The following is a 12,500-nucleotide window of genomic DNA, read 5'->3' as shown; positions in this document are numbered from 1 at the left end:
CTCTGACTGACTCTCAGAATGGACGGAAAGAGCCGGGTAAGCCTTTCAAAAGATTCGACCACGTGCCGAAAACTTTAGACTTCCGTGAGCTCTCCGGCTTGCACCGAGACCCGAAGTCGACGTGCGAAGCACCACGGGACCCCTTTCGCCTGCAGGTCCCGAGCCGCCTTTATTTGCTGTTACGAGCATCGTGTGCCCCATACCTGCGTGACGAGCACCGCAGGGCGGCAGAGCCATCGCACTTGGCCGGGTGGCAGAGGAGGACCCGACTATTCACAGATAGCGGCCCAACGACTCCCAGAGCCGGTCGTGCGGCGCGCGAGGTCTGCTCTCTTCACAAGAGGCTTTATTAGGGAGTGCTAAGGCAAGGTTCTGTGCCCTCCACCCTCATCGCAACACCCATGGGAGCCTCCGGTCGTCAATAGACCGCCGCACCGGCCTCTGACTGACTCTCAGAATGGACGGAAAGAGCCGGGTAAGCCTTTCAAAAGATTCGACCACGTGCCGAAAACTTTAGACTTCCGTGAGCTCTCCGGCTTGCACCGAGACCCGAAGTCGACGTGCGAAGCACCACGGGACCCCTTTCGCCTGCAGGTCCCGAGCCGCCTTTATTTGCTGTTACGAGCATCGTGTGCCCCATACCTGCGTGACGAGCACCGCAGGGCGGCAGAGCCATCGCACTTGGCCGGGTGGCAGAGGAGGACCCGACTATTCACAGATAGCGGCCCAACGACTCCCAGAGCCGGTCGTGCGGCGCGCGAGGTCTGCTCTCTTCACAAGAGGCTTTATTAGGGAGTGCTAAGGCAAGGTTCTGTGCCCTCCACCCTCATCGCAACACCCATGGGAGCCTCCGGTCGTCAATAGACCGCCGCACCGGCCTCTGACTGACTCTCAGAATGGACGGAAAGAGCCGGGTAAGCCTTTCAAAAGATTCGACCACGTGCCGAAAACTTTAGACTTCCGTGAGCTCTCCGGCTTGCACCGAGACCCGAAGTCGACGTGCGAAGCACCACGGGACCCCTTTCGCCTGCAGGTCCCGAGCCGCCTTTATTTGCTGTTACGAGCATCGTGTGCCCCATACCTGCGTGACGAGCACCGCAGGGCGGCAGAGCCATCGCACTTGGCCGGGTGGCAGAGGAGGACCAGACTATTCACAGATAGCGGCCCAACGACTCCCAGAGCCGGTCGTGCGGCGCGCGAGGTCTGCTCTCTTCACAAGAGGCTTTATTAGGGAGTGCTAAGGCAAGGTTCTGTGCCCTCCACCCTCATCGCAACACCCATGGGAGCCTCCGGTCGTCAATAGACCGCCGCACCGGCCTCTGACTGACTCTCAGAATGGACGGAAAGAGCCGGGTAAGCCTTTCAAAAGATTCGACCACGTGCCGAAAACTTTAGACTTCCGTGAGCTCTCCGGCTTGCACCGAGACCCGAAGTCGACGTGCGAAGCACCACGGGACCCCTTTCGCCTGCAGGTCCCGAGCCGCCTTTATTTGCTGTTACGAGCATCGTGTGCCCCATACCTGCGTGACGAGCACCGCAGGGCGGCAGAGCCATCGCACTTGGCCGGGTGGCAGAGGAGGACCCGACTATTCACAGATAGCGGCCCAACGACTCCCAGAGCCGGTCGTGCGGCGCGCGAGGTCTGCTCTCTTCACAAGAGGCTTTATTAGGGAGTGCTAAGGCAAGGTTCTGTGCCCTCCACCCTCATCGCAACACCCATGGGAGCCTCCGGTCGTCAATAGACCGCCGCACCGGCCTCTGACTGACTCTCAGAATGGACGGAAAGAGCCGGGTAAGCCTTTCAAAAGATTCGACCACGTGCCGAAAACTTTAGACTTCCGTGAGCTCTCCGGCTTGCACCGAGACCCGAAGTCGACGTGCTAAGCACCACGGGACCCCTTTCGCCTGCAGGTCCCGAGCCGCCTTTATTTGCTGTTACGAGCATCGTGTGCCCCATACCTGCGTGACGAGCACCGCAGGGCGGCAGAGCCATCGCACTTGGCCGGGTGGCAGAGGAGGACCAGACTATTCACAGATAGCGGCCCAACGACTCCCAGAGCCGGTCGTGCGGCGCGCGAGGTCTGCTCTCATCACAAGAGGCTTTAGGGAGTGCTCAGGCAAGGGTCAGCCCGCAGCCTTCCTGGCAACACCCAGGGGAACCAGGCCACTCGCGTCTCTCGCCTTCATTTTCGACACGAGCGCCTGCGGAGGGCCACCACCCCCTCCGATTGTCAAGAGACCTCCGCACCGGCCTCTGACTTACTCTCAGAATGGACGGAAAGAGCCGGGTAAGCCTTTGAAAAGATTCGACCACGTGCCGAAAACTTTAGACTTCCGTGAGCTCTCCGGCTTGCACCGAGACCCGAAGTCGACGTGCTTAGCACCACGGGACCCCTTTCGCCTGCAGGTCCCGAGCCGCCTTTTATTTTTGTTACGAGTATCGTGTTCCCCAAACCTGGGTGACGAGCACCGCAGGGCGGCAGAGCCATCGCGCTTGTCCGGGTGGCAGAGGAGGACCAGACTATTCACAAATAGCGGCCCAACGACTCCCAGAGCCGGTCGTGCGGCAGGCGAGGTCTGCTCTCATCACAAGAGGCTTTAGGGAGTGCTCAGGCAACGGTCAGCCCGCAGCCTTCTTGGCAACACCCAAGGGAACCAGGCCACTCGCGTCTCTCGCCTTCATTTTGGACACGAGCGCCTGTGGAGGGACGGCCGGAGTCAACGTGGGGTTTGCCCGCCCTCCAATAGTGTCAAAAGACCGCCGCACAAGTCTCTGACTGACTCTTAGAACAGACAGAAAGAGTTTGTCAAATCTGTCAAAAAATTGACAAAGTGTCAAAAATTCGACTTCCAAGAGCTCTCCGGCATGCACTCATACCTGTCATTAAAGTGCTATGCCCGTGGAACCGTTTTTCGGATGCCTTTCAGAACGGTCCCGCGCCGCCATTTTGTTCTAAAAATCGTGTTCCCATATATCTCCGGGTACCCCGCCAACCTCACTGCGGAAAAACTACAAGTGGCACTGAATGGGTCTGAATTCCAAATTTGACTGCATCGGTCTGGAACTCGGTCCGGTCAAAACCGTTTGGATTTTTCTCGGTCCGGACTTCCGCGACAGACAAAGTTAAAGTTTTCGGGCTGCAGGCACAAAACGACAGCTGGCCATTTGCCGGGCTCAATTCACCCAATTCCTCCGGCACTTCGGAGCACATGTTCGGTGTAAGTTTGCGAATCTTTCCCGATGCTGCAGCATTTTCCTCCGCTGACACTTAGAATATTTTTCACACTTTGCTGAAAATTTTTCTAAGTGTTTTTTTCCAAGTTTTCCTGGTTACTGATTTCTTCTTTTTAAACATTTTTCTAAGTTTTTCTGGTTACTGATTTCTTCTTTTTAAACATTTTTCGCAGTTTGTCTGGTTACTGATTTCTTCTTTTTAAACATTTTTCGCCGTTTTTCTGGTTACTGATTTCTTCTTTTTAAACATTTTTCGCCGTTTTTCTGGTTACTGATTTCTTCTTTTTAAACATTTTTCTAAGTTTTTCTGGTTACTCATTTCTTCTTTTTAAACATTTTTCTAAGTTTTTCTGGTTACTGATTTCTTCTTTTTAAACGTTTTTCTGGTTACTCATTTCTTCTTTTTAAACATTTTTCTAAGTTTTTCTGGTTACTCACTTCTTCTTTTTAAACATTTTTCGCCGTTTTTCTGGTTACTGATTTCTTCTTTTTAAACATTTTTCTAAGTTTTTCTGGTTACTCATTTCTTCTTTTTAAACATTTTTCTAAGTTTTTCTGGTTACTCATTTCTTCTTTTTAAACATTTTTCTAAGTTTTTCTGGTTACTGATTTCTTCTTTTTAAACATTTTTCTAAGTTTTTCTGGTTACTGATTTCTTCTTTTTAAACATTTTTCTAAGTTTTCCTGGTTACTCATTTCTTCTTTTTAAACATTTTTCTAAGTTTTCCTGGTTACTCATTTCTTCTTTTTAAACATTTTTCTAAGTTTTCCTGGTTACTGATTTCTTCTTTTTAAACATTTTTCGCAGTTTTTCTGGTTACTGATTTCTTCTTTTTAAACATTTTTTCGCAGTTTGTCTGGTTACTGATTTCTTCTTTTTAAACATTTTTCGCCGTTTTTCTGGTTACTGATTTCTTCTTTTTAAACATTTTTCGCCGTTTTTCTGGTTACTGATTTCTTCTTTTTAAGCATTTTTCTAAGTTTTTCTGGTTACTCATTTCTTCTTTTTAAACATTTTTCTAAGTTTTTCTGGTTACTGATTTCTTCTTTTTAAACATTTTTCTAAGTTTTTCTGGTTACTCATTTCTTGTTTTTAAACATTTTTCTAAGTTTTTCTGGTTACTCACTTCTTCTTTTTAAACATTTTTCTAAGTTTTTCTGGTTACTGATTTCTTCTTTTTAAACATTTTTCGCCGTTTTTCTGGTTACTGATTTCTTCTTTTTAAACATTTTTCTAAGTTTTTCTGGTTACTCATTTCTTCTTTTTAAACATTTTTCTAAGTTTTTCTGGTTACTGATTTCTTCTTTTTAAACATTTTTCTAAGTTTTCCTGGTTACTGATTTCTTCTTTTTAAACATTTTTCGCAGTTTTTCTGGTTACTGATTTCTTCTTTTTAAACATTTTTCTAAGTTTTCCTGGTTACTGATTTCTTCTTTTTAAACATTTTTCGCAGTTTTTCTGGTTACTGATTTCTTCTTTTTAAACATTTTTCTAAGTTTTTCTGGTTACTGATTTCTTCTTTTTAAACATTTTTCTAAGTTTTTCTGGTTACTCACTTCTTCTTTTTAAACATTTTTCTAAGTTTTCCTGGTTACTGATTTCTTCTTTTTAAACATTTTTCGCAGTTTGTCTGGTTACTGATTTCTTCTTTTTAAACATTTTTCGCAGTTTTTCTGGTTACTGATTTCTTCTTTTTAAACATTTTTCTAAGTTTTTCTGGTTACTCACTTCTTCTTTTATAACATTTTTCTAAGTTTTCCTGGTTACTGATTTCTTCTTTTTAAACATTTTTCTAAGTTTTCCTGGTTACTGATTTCTTCTTTTTAAACATTTTTCTAAGTTTTCCTGGTTACTGATTTCTTCTTTTTAAACATTTTTCTAAGTTTTTCTGGTTACTCATTTCTTCTTTTTAAACATTTTTCGCAGTTTTTCTGGTTACTGATTTCTTCTTTTTAAACATTTTCCTAAGTTTTCCTGGTTACTGATTTCTTCTTTTTAAACATTTTTCTAAGTTTTCCTGGTTACTCATTTCTTCTTTTTGATCATTTTTCTAAGTTTTCCTGGTTACTGATTTCTTCGTTTTGAACATTTTTCTAAGTTTTCCTGGTTACTCACTTCTTCTTTTCAAACATTTTTCTTCGTTTTTCTGTTTACTCATTTAGCACTTTCAGGCACTTTCCCATCATTTCCTCGTTCCCGATTTCACCCTTTAAAACGCTTTCGGGCATTTCCCTAAGTTTTGCGGTTCACTCGTTTGGGACTCACTGACACCTTCTCTAGCTTCCCTGCTCACTTTTTTCGTACTGTTGAGAAAATTCGAACCCTTTCCTTAACTATGCCGGTTACTGACTTCACCGCTTCAGACCCTTGTCCCCGTAATGAAAGATACCATTTCCCACCGTGGGAAATGCACGAAAATCGGACTGAACACGGGGGAGGCTCCCCCCTCGAAGGCGAGACCGTCGGCAGAACCGCCGGGTCAAACCCGGCCGAGCTACCCGGCTTACAAGTCTCAAAGTCGGTATGAGCAGTCACGTCCACCCCCATTCCCTTTTGGACCACTTCCCACGGTTCCAAATGCATGAAAATCGGCCTGTACACGGGGGAGGCACCCGCCTCGAAGACGAGACCGTCGGCAGAACCGCCGGGTCAAACCCGGCTGAGCTACCCGGCTCGGAAGCGCCAAAGTCGGGTTGAGCAGTCACATTCACTCCCATCGACGTTTGGACCACTTCCCACGGTTCGAAATGCACGGAAATCGGCCTGTACACGGGGGAGGCACCCGCCTCGAAGAGGAGACTGTCGGCAGAACCGCCGGGTCAAACCCGGCTGTGCTAACCGGCTCGGAAGCGCCAAAGTCGGGTTGAGCAGTCACATTCACTCCCATCCCCTTTTGGGCAACTTCCCACGGTTGGAAATGCATGGAAATCGGACTGAACACGGGGGAGGCTCCCCCCTCGAAGGCGAGACCGTCGGCAGAACCGCAGGATCAAACCCGGCTGAGCTACCCGGCTTACAAGTCTCAAAGTCGGTATGAGCAGACACGTCCACCCCCATTCCCTTTTGGACCACTTCCCACGGTTCGAAATGCATGAAAATCGGCCTGTATACGGGGGAGGCACCCGCCTCGAAGACGAGACCGTCGGCAGACCCGCCGGGTCAAACCCGGCTGAGCTACCCGGCTCGGAAGCGCCAAAGTCGGGTTGAGCAGTCACATTCACTCCCATCCCCTTTTGGACCACTTCCCACGGTTCGAAATGCACGAAAATCGGCCTGTACACGGGGGAGGCACCCGCCTCGAAGACGAGACCGTCGGCAGAACCGCCGGAACAAACCCGGCTGAGCTACCCGGCTTACAAGTCTCAAAGTCGGTATGAGCAGACACGTCCACCCCCATTCCCTTTTGGACCACTTCCCACGGTTCGAAATGCATGAAAATCGGCCTGTATACGGGGGAGGCACCCGCCTCGAAGACGAGACCGTCGGCAGACCCGCCGGGTCAAACCCGGCTGAGCTACCCGGCTCGGAAGCGCCAAAGTCGGGTTGAGCAGTCACATTCACTCCCATCCCCTTTTGAACCTCTTCCCACCGTTGGAAATGCACGAAAATCGGCCTGTACACGGGGGAGGCTCCCCCCTCGAAGGCGAGACCGTCGGCAGAACCGCCGGGTCAAACCCGGCTGAGCTACCCGGCTTACAAGTCTCGAAGTCGGGTTGAGCAGTCACATTCACTCCCATCGACTTTTGGGCAACTTCCCACCGTTGCAAATGCATGAAAATCGGCCTGTACACGGGGGAGGCACCCGCCTCGAAGTCGAGACCGTCGGCAGAACCGCCGGGTCCAACCCGGCTGAGCTACCCGGCTTACAAGTCTCAAAGCCGGGTTGGGCAGTCACGTTCACCCCCATTCCCTTTTGGATCACTTCCCACGGTTCGAAATGCACGAAAACCGGCCTGTACACGGGGGAGGGTCCGCCCTCGAAGGCGAGACCGTCGGCAGAACCGCCGGGTCAAACCTGGCTGAGCTACCCGGCTTACAAGTCTCAAAGTCGGGTTGAGCAGTCACGTTCACTCCCATCGACTTTTAGACCACTTCCCACGGTTCGAAATGCACGAAAATCGGCCTGTACACGGGGGAGGCACCCGCCTCGAAGACGAGACCGTCGGCAGAACCGCCGGGTCAAACCCGGCCGAGCTACCCGGGTTAGAAGCCTCAGAGTCGGGTTGAGCAGTCACGTTCACTCCCATCGACTTTTAGACCACTTCCCACGGTTGGAAATGCACGAAAATCGGCCTGTACACGGGGGTGGCATCCGCCTCGAAGACGAGACCGTCGGCAGAACCGCCGGGTCAAACCCGGCTGAGCTACCCGGCTTACAAGTCTCAAAGTCGGGTTGAGCAGTCACATTCACTCCCATCGACTTTTGGGCAACTTCCCACGGTTCGAAATGCACAAGATTCGGCCTGAACACGGGGGACGCTCCCCCCTCGAAGGCGAGACCGTCGGCAGACCCGCCGGGTCAAACCCGGCTGAGCTACCCGGCTCGGAAGCGCCAAAGTCGGTATGAGCAGTCACGTTCACTCCCATCCCCTTTTGGACCGCTTCCCACGGTACGAAATGCATGAAAATCGGCCTGTACACGGGGGAGGCACCCGCCTCGAAGACGAGACCGTCGGCAGAACCGCCGGGTCAAACCCGGCTGAGCTACCCGGCTTACAAGTCTCAAAGTCGGGTTGAGCAGTCACATTCACTCCCATCGACTTTTGGGCAACTTCCCACGGTTCGAAATGCACAAAATTCGGCCTGAACACGGGGGACGCTCCCCCCTCGAAGGCGAGACCGTCGGCAGAACCGCCGGGTCAAACCCGGCTGAGCTACCCGGCTTAAAAGTCTCAAAGTCGGTATGAGCAGTCACATTCACCCCCATTCCCTTTTGGACCACTTCCCACGGTTGGAAATGCATGAAAATCGGCCTGGACACGGGGGAGGCTCCCCCCTCGATGACGAGACCGTCGGCAGAACCGCCGGAACAAACCCGGCTGAGCTACCCGGCTTACAAGTCTCAAAGTCGGTATGAGCAGACACGTCCACCCCCATTCCCTTTTGGACCACTTCCCACCGTTGGAAATGCACGAAAATCGGCCTGTACACGGGGGAGGCACCGGCCTCGAAGACGAGACCGTCGGCAGAACCGCCGGATCAAACCCGGCCGAGCTACCCGGGTTAGAAGCCTCAGAGTCGGGTTGAGCAGTCACATTCACTCCCATCCCCTTTTGAACCTCTTCCCACCGTTGGAAATGCACGAAAATCGGCCTGTACACGGGGGAGGCTCCCCCCTCGAAGGCGAGACCGTCGGCAGAACCGCCGGGTCAAACCCGGCTGAGCTACCCGGCTTAAAAGTCTCAAAGTCGGGTTGAGCAGTCACATTCACTCCCATCGACTTTTGGGCAACTTCCCACCGTTGCAAATGCATGAAAATCGGCCTGTACACGGGGGAGGCTCCGCCCTCGAAGGCGAGACCGACGGCAGAACCGCCGGGTCAAACCCGGCCGGGCTACCCGGGTTAGAAGCCTCAGAGTCGGGTTGAGCAGTCGCATTCACCCCCATCCCCTTTTGAACCTCTTCCCACCGTTGGAAATGCACGAAAATCGGCCTGTACACGGGGGAGGCACCGGCCTCGAAGACGAGACCGTCGGCAGAACCGCCGGATCAAACCCGGCCGAGCTACCCGGGTTAGAAGCCTCAGAGTCGGGTTGAGCAGTCACATTCACTCCCATCCCCTTTTGAACCTCTTCCCACCGTTGGAAATGCACGGAAATCGGCCTGTACACGGGGGAGGCTCCCCCCTCGAAGGCGAGACCGTCGGCAGAACCGCCGGGTCAAACCCGGCTGAGCTACCCGGCTTACAAGTCTCAAAGTCGGTATGAGCAGACACGTCCACCCCCATTCCCTTTTGGACCACTTCCCACCGTTGGAAATGCACGAAAATCGGCCTGTACACGGGGGAGGCACCGGCCTCGAAGACGAGACCGTCGGCAGAACCGCCGGATCAAACCCGGCCGAGCTACCCGGGTTAGAAGCCTCAGAGTCGGGTTGAGCAGTCACATTCACTCCCATCCCCTTTTGAACCTCTTCCCACCGTTGGAAATGCACGAAAATCGGCCTGTACACGGGGGAGGCTCCCCCCTCGAAGGCGAGACCGTCGGCAGAACCGCCGGGTCAAACCCGGCTGAGCTACCCGGCTTAAAAGTCTCAAAGTCGGGTTGAGCAGTCACATTCACTCCCATCGACTTTTGGGCAACTTCCCACCGTTGCAAATGCATGAAAATCGGCCTGTACACGGGGGAGGCTCCGCCCTCGAAGGCGAGACCGACGGCAGAACCGCCGGGTCAAACCCGGCCGGGCTACCCGGCTCGGAAGCGCCAAAGTCGGGTTGAGCAGTCACATTCACCCCCATCCCCTTTTGGGCCACTTCCCACGGTTCGAAATGCATGAAAATCGGCCTGTACACGGGGGACGCTCCCCCCTCGAAGGCGAGGCAGTCGGCAGAACCGCCGGGTCAAACCCGGCTGAGCTACCCGGGTTAGATGCCTCAAAGTCGGGTTGAGCAGTCACATTCACCCCCATCCCCTTTCGGCCCCCTTCCCACGGTTGGAAATGCATGAAAATCGGCCTGTACACGGTGGGCGCTCCCCCCTCGAAGGTGAGACCTTCGGCAGAACCGCCGGGTCAAATCCTGCCGAGCTACCCGCGTTAGAGGTCTCAATGTCGGCTTCAGCAGTCACATTCAATCCCATTCCCGTTTGGACCTCTTCCCGCCGATGGAAATGCACAAAATTCGGCCTGAACACGCGGGGCGCTCCCCCCTCGAAGGCGAGACCGTCGCCAGAACCGCCGGGTCAAATCCGGCTGAGCTACCCGCGTTACAGGTCTCAAAGTCGGGTTGAGCAGTCACGTTCACCCCCATCCCCTTTCGGACCCCTTCCCACGGTTGGAAATGCATGAAAATCGGCCTGTACACGGTGGGCGCTCCCCCCTCGAAGGTGAGACCTTCGGCAGAACCGCCGGGTCAAATCCGGCCGAGCTACCCGCGTTAGAGGTCTCAATGTCGGCTTCAGCAGTCACATTCAATCCCATTCCCGTTTGGACCTCTTCCCGCCGATGGAAATGCACAAAATTCGGCCTGAACACGCGGGACGCTCCCCCCTCGAAGGTGAGACCTTCGGCAGAACCGCCGGGTCAAATCCGGCCGAGCTACCCGCGTTAGAGGTCTCAATGTCGGCTTCAGCAGTCACATTCAATCCCATTCCCGTTTGGACCTCTTCCCGCCGATGGAAATGCACAAAATTCGGCCTGAACACGCGGGACGCTCCCCCCTCGAAGGCGAGACCGTCGCCAGAACCGCCGGGTCAAATCCGGCTGAGCTACCCGCGTTACAGGTCTCAAAGTCGGGTTGAGCAGTCACGTTCACCCCCATCCCCTTTCGGACCCCTTCCCACGGTTGGAAATGCATGAAAATCGGCCTGTACACGGTGGGCGCTCCCCCCTCGAAGGTGAGACCTTCGGCAGAACCGCCGGGTCAAATCCGGCCGAGCTACCCGCGTTAGAGGTCTCAATGTCGGCTTCAGCAGTCACATTCAATCCCATTCCCGTTTGGACCTCTTCCCGCCGATGGAAATGCACAAAATTCGGCCTGAACACGCGGGACGCTCCCCCCTCGAAGGTGAGACCTTCGGCAGAACCGCCGGGTCAAATCCGGCCGAGCTACCCGCGTTAGAGGTCTCAATGTCGGCTTCAGCAGTCACATTCAATCCCATTCCCGTTTGGACCTCTTCCCGCCGATGGAAATGCACAAAATTCGGCCTGAACACGCGGGACGCTCCCCCCTCGAAGGCGAGACCGTCGCCAGAACCGCCGGGTCAAATCCGGCTGAGCTACCCGCGTTAGAGGTCTCAAAGTCGGGTTGAGCAGTCACGTTCACCCCCATCCCCTTTCGGACCCCTTCCCACGGTTGGAAATGCATGAAAATCGGCCTGTACACGGTGGGCGCTCCCCCCTCGAAGGTGAGACCTTCGGCAGAACCGCCGGGTCAAATCCGGCCGAGCTACCCGCGTTAGAGGTCTCAATGTCGGCTTCAGCAGTCACATTCAATCCCATTCCCGTTTGGACCTCTTCCCGCCGATGGAAATGCACAAAACTCGGCCTGAACACGCGGGACGCTCCCCCCTCGAAGGTGAGACCTTCGGCAGAACCGCCGGGTCAAATCCGGCCGAGCTACCCGCGTTAGAGGTCTCAATGTCGGCTTCAGCAGTCACATTCAATCCCATTCCCGTTTGGACCTCTTCCCGCCGATGGAAATGCACAAAATTCGGCCTGAACACGCGGGACGCTCCCCCCTCGAAGGCGAGACCGTCGCCAGAACCGCCGGGTCAAATCCGGCCGAGCTACCCGCGTTAGAGGTCTCAATGTCGGCTTCAGCAGTCACATTCAATCCCATTCCCTTTTGGAACACTTCCCGCCGTTAACAATGCACGATATTCGGCCTGAACACGCGGGACGCTCCCCCCTCGAAGGTGAGACCTTCGGCAGAACCGCCGGGTCAAATCCTGCCGAGCTACCCGCGTTAGAGGTCTCAATGTCGGCTTCAGCAGTCACATTCAATCCCATTCCCGTTTGGACCTCTTCCCGCCGATGGAAATGCACAAAATTCGGCCTGAACACGCGGGACGCTCCCCCCTCGAAGGCGAGACCGTCGCCAGAACCGCCGGGTCAAATCCGGCCGAGCTACCCGCGTTAGAGGTCTCAATGTCGGCTTCAGCAGTCACATTCAATCCCATTCCCGTTTGGAACACTTCCCGCCGTTAACAATGCACGATATTCGGCCTGAACACGCGGGACGCTCCCCCCTCGAAGGTGAGACCTTCGGCAGAACCGCCGGGTCAAATCCTGCCGAGCTACCCGCGTTAGAGGTCTCAATGTCGGCTTCAGCAGTCACATTCAATCCCATTCCCGTTTGGACCTCTTCCCGCCGATGGAAATGCACAAAATTCGGCCTGAACACGCGGGGCGCTCCCCCCTCGAAGGCGAGACCGTCGCCAGAACCGCCGGGTCAAATCCGGCTGAGCTACCCGCGTTACAGGTCTCAAAGTCGGCTTCAGCAGTCACATTCAATCCCATTCCCTTTTGGAACACTTCCCGCCGTTAACAATGCACGATATTCGGACTGAACACGGGGGCCGGTCCGCCCTCGAAGTCAACACCGTC

This window comes from Chiloscyllium punctatum, unplaced genomic scaffold (genome assembly GCF_047496795.1).
Source record: "Chiloscyllium punctatum isolate Juve2018m unplaced genomic scaffold, sChiPun1.3 scaffold_1001, whole genome shotgun sequence".
NCBI lineage: Eukaryota > Metazoa > Chordata > Chondrichthyes > Orectolobiformes > Hemiscylliidae > Chiloscyllium > Chiloscyllium punctatum.
The sequence above is the reverse complement of the archived record's forward strand: the minus strand, read 5'-3'. Positions refer to the sequence as shown.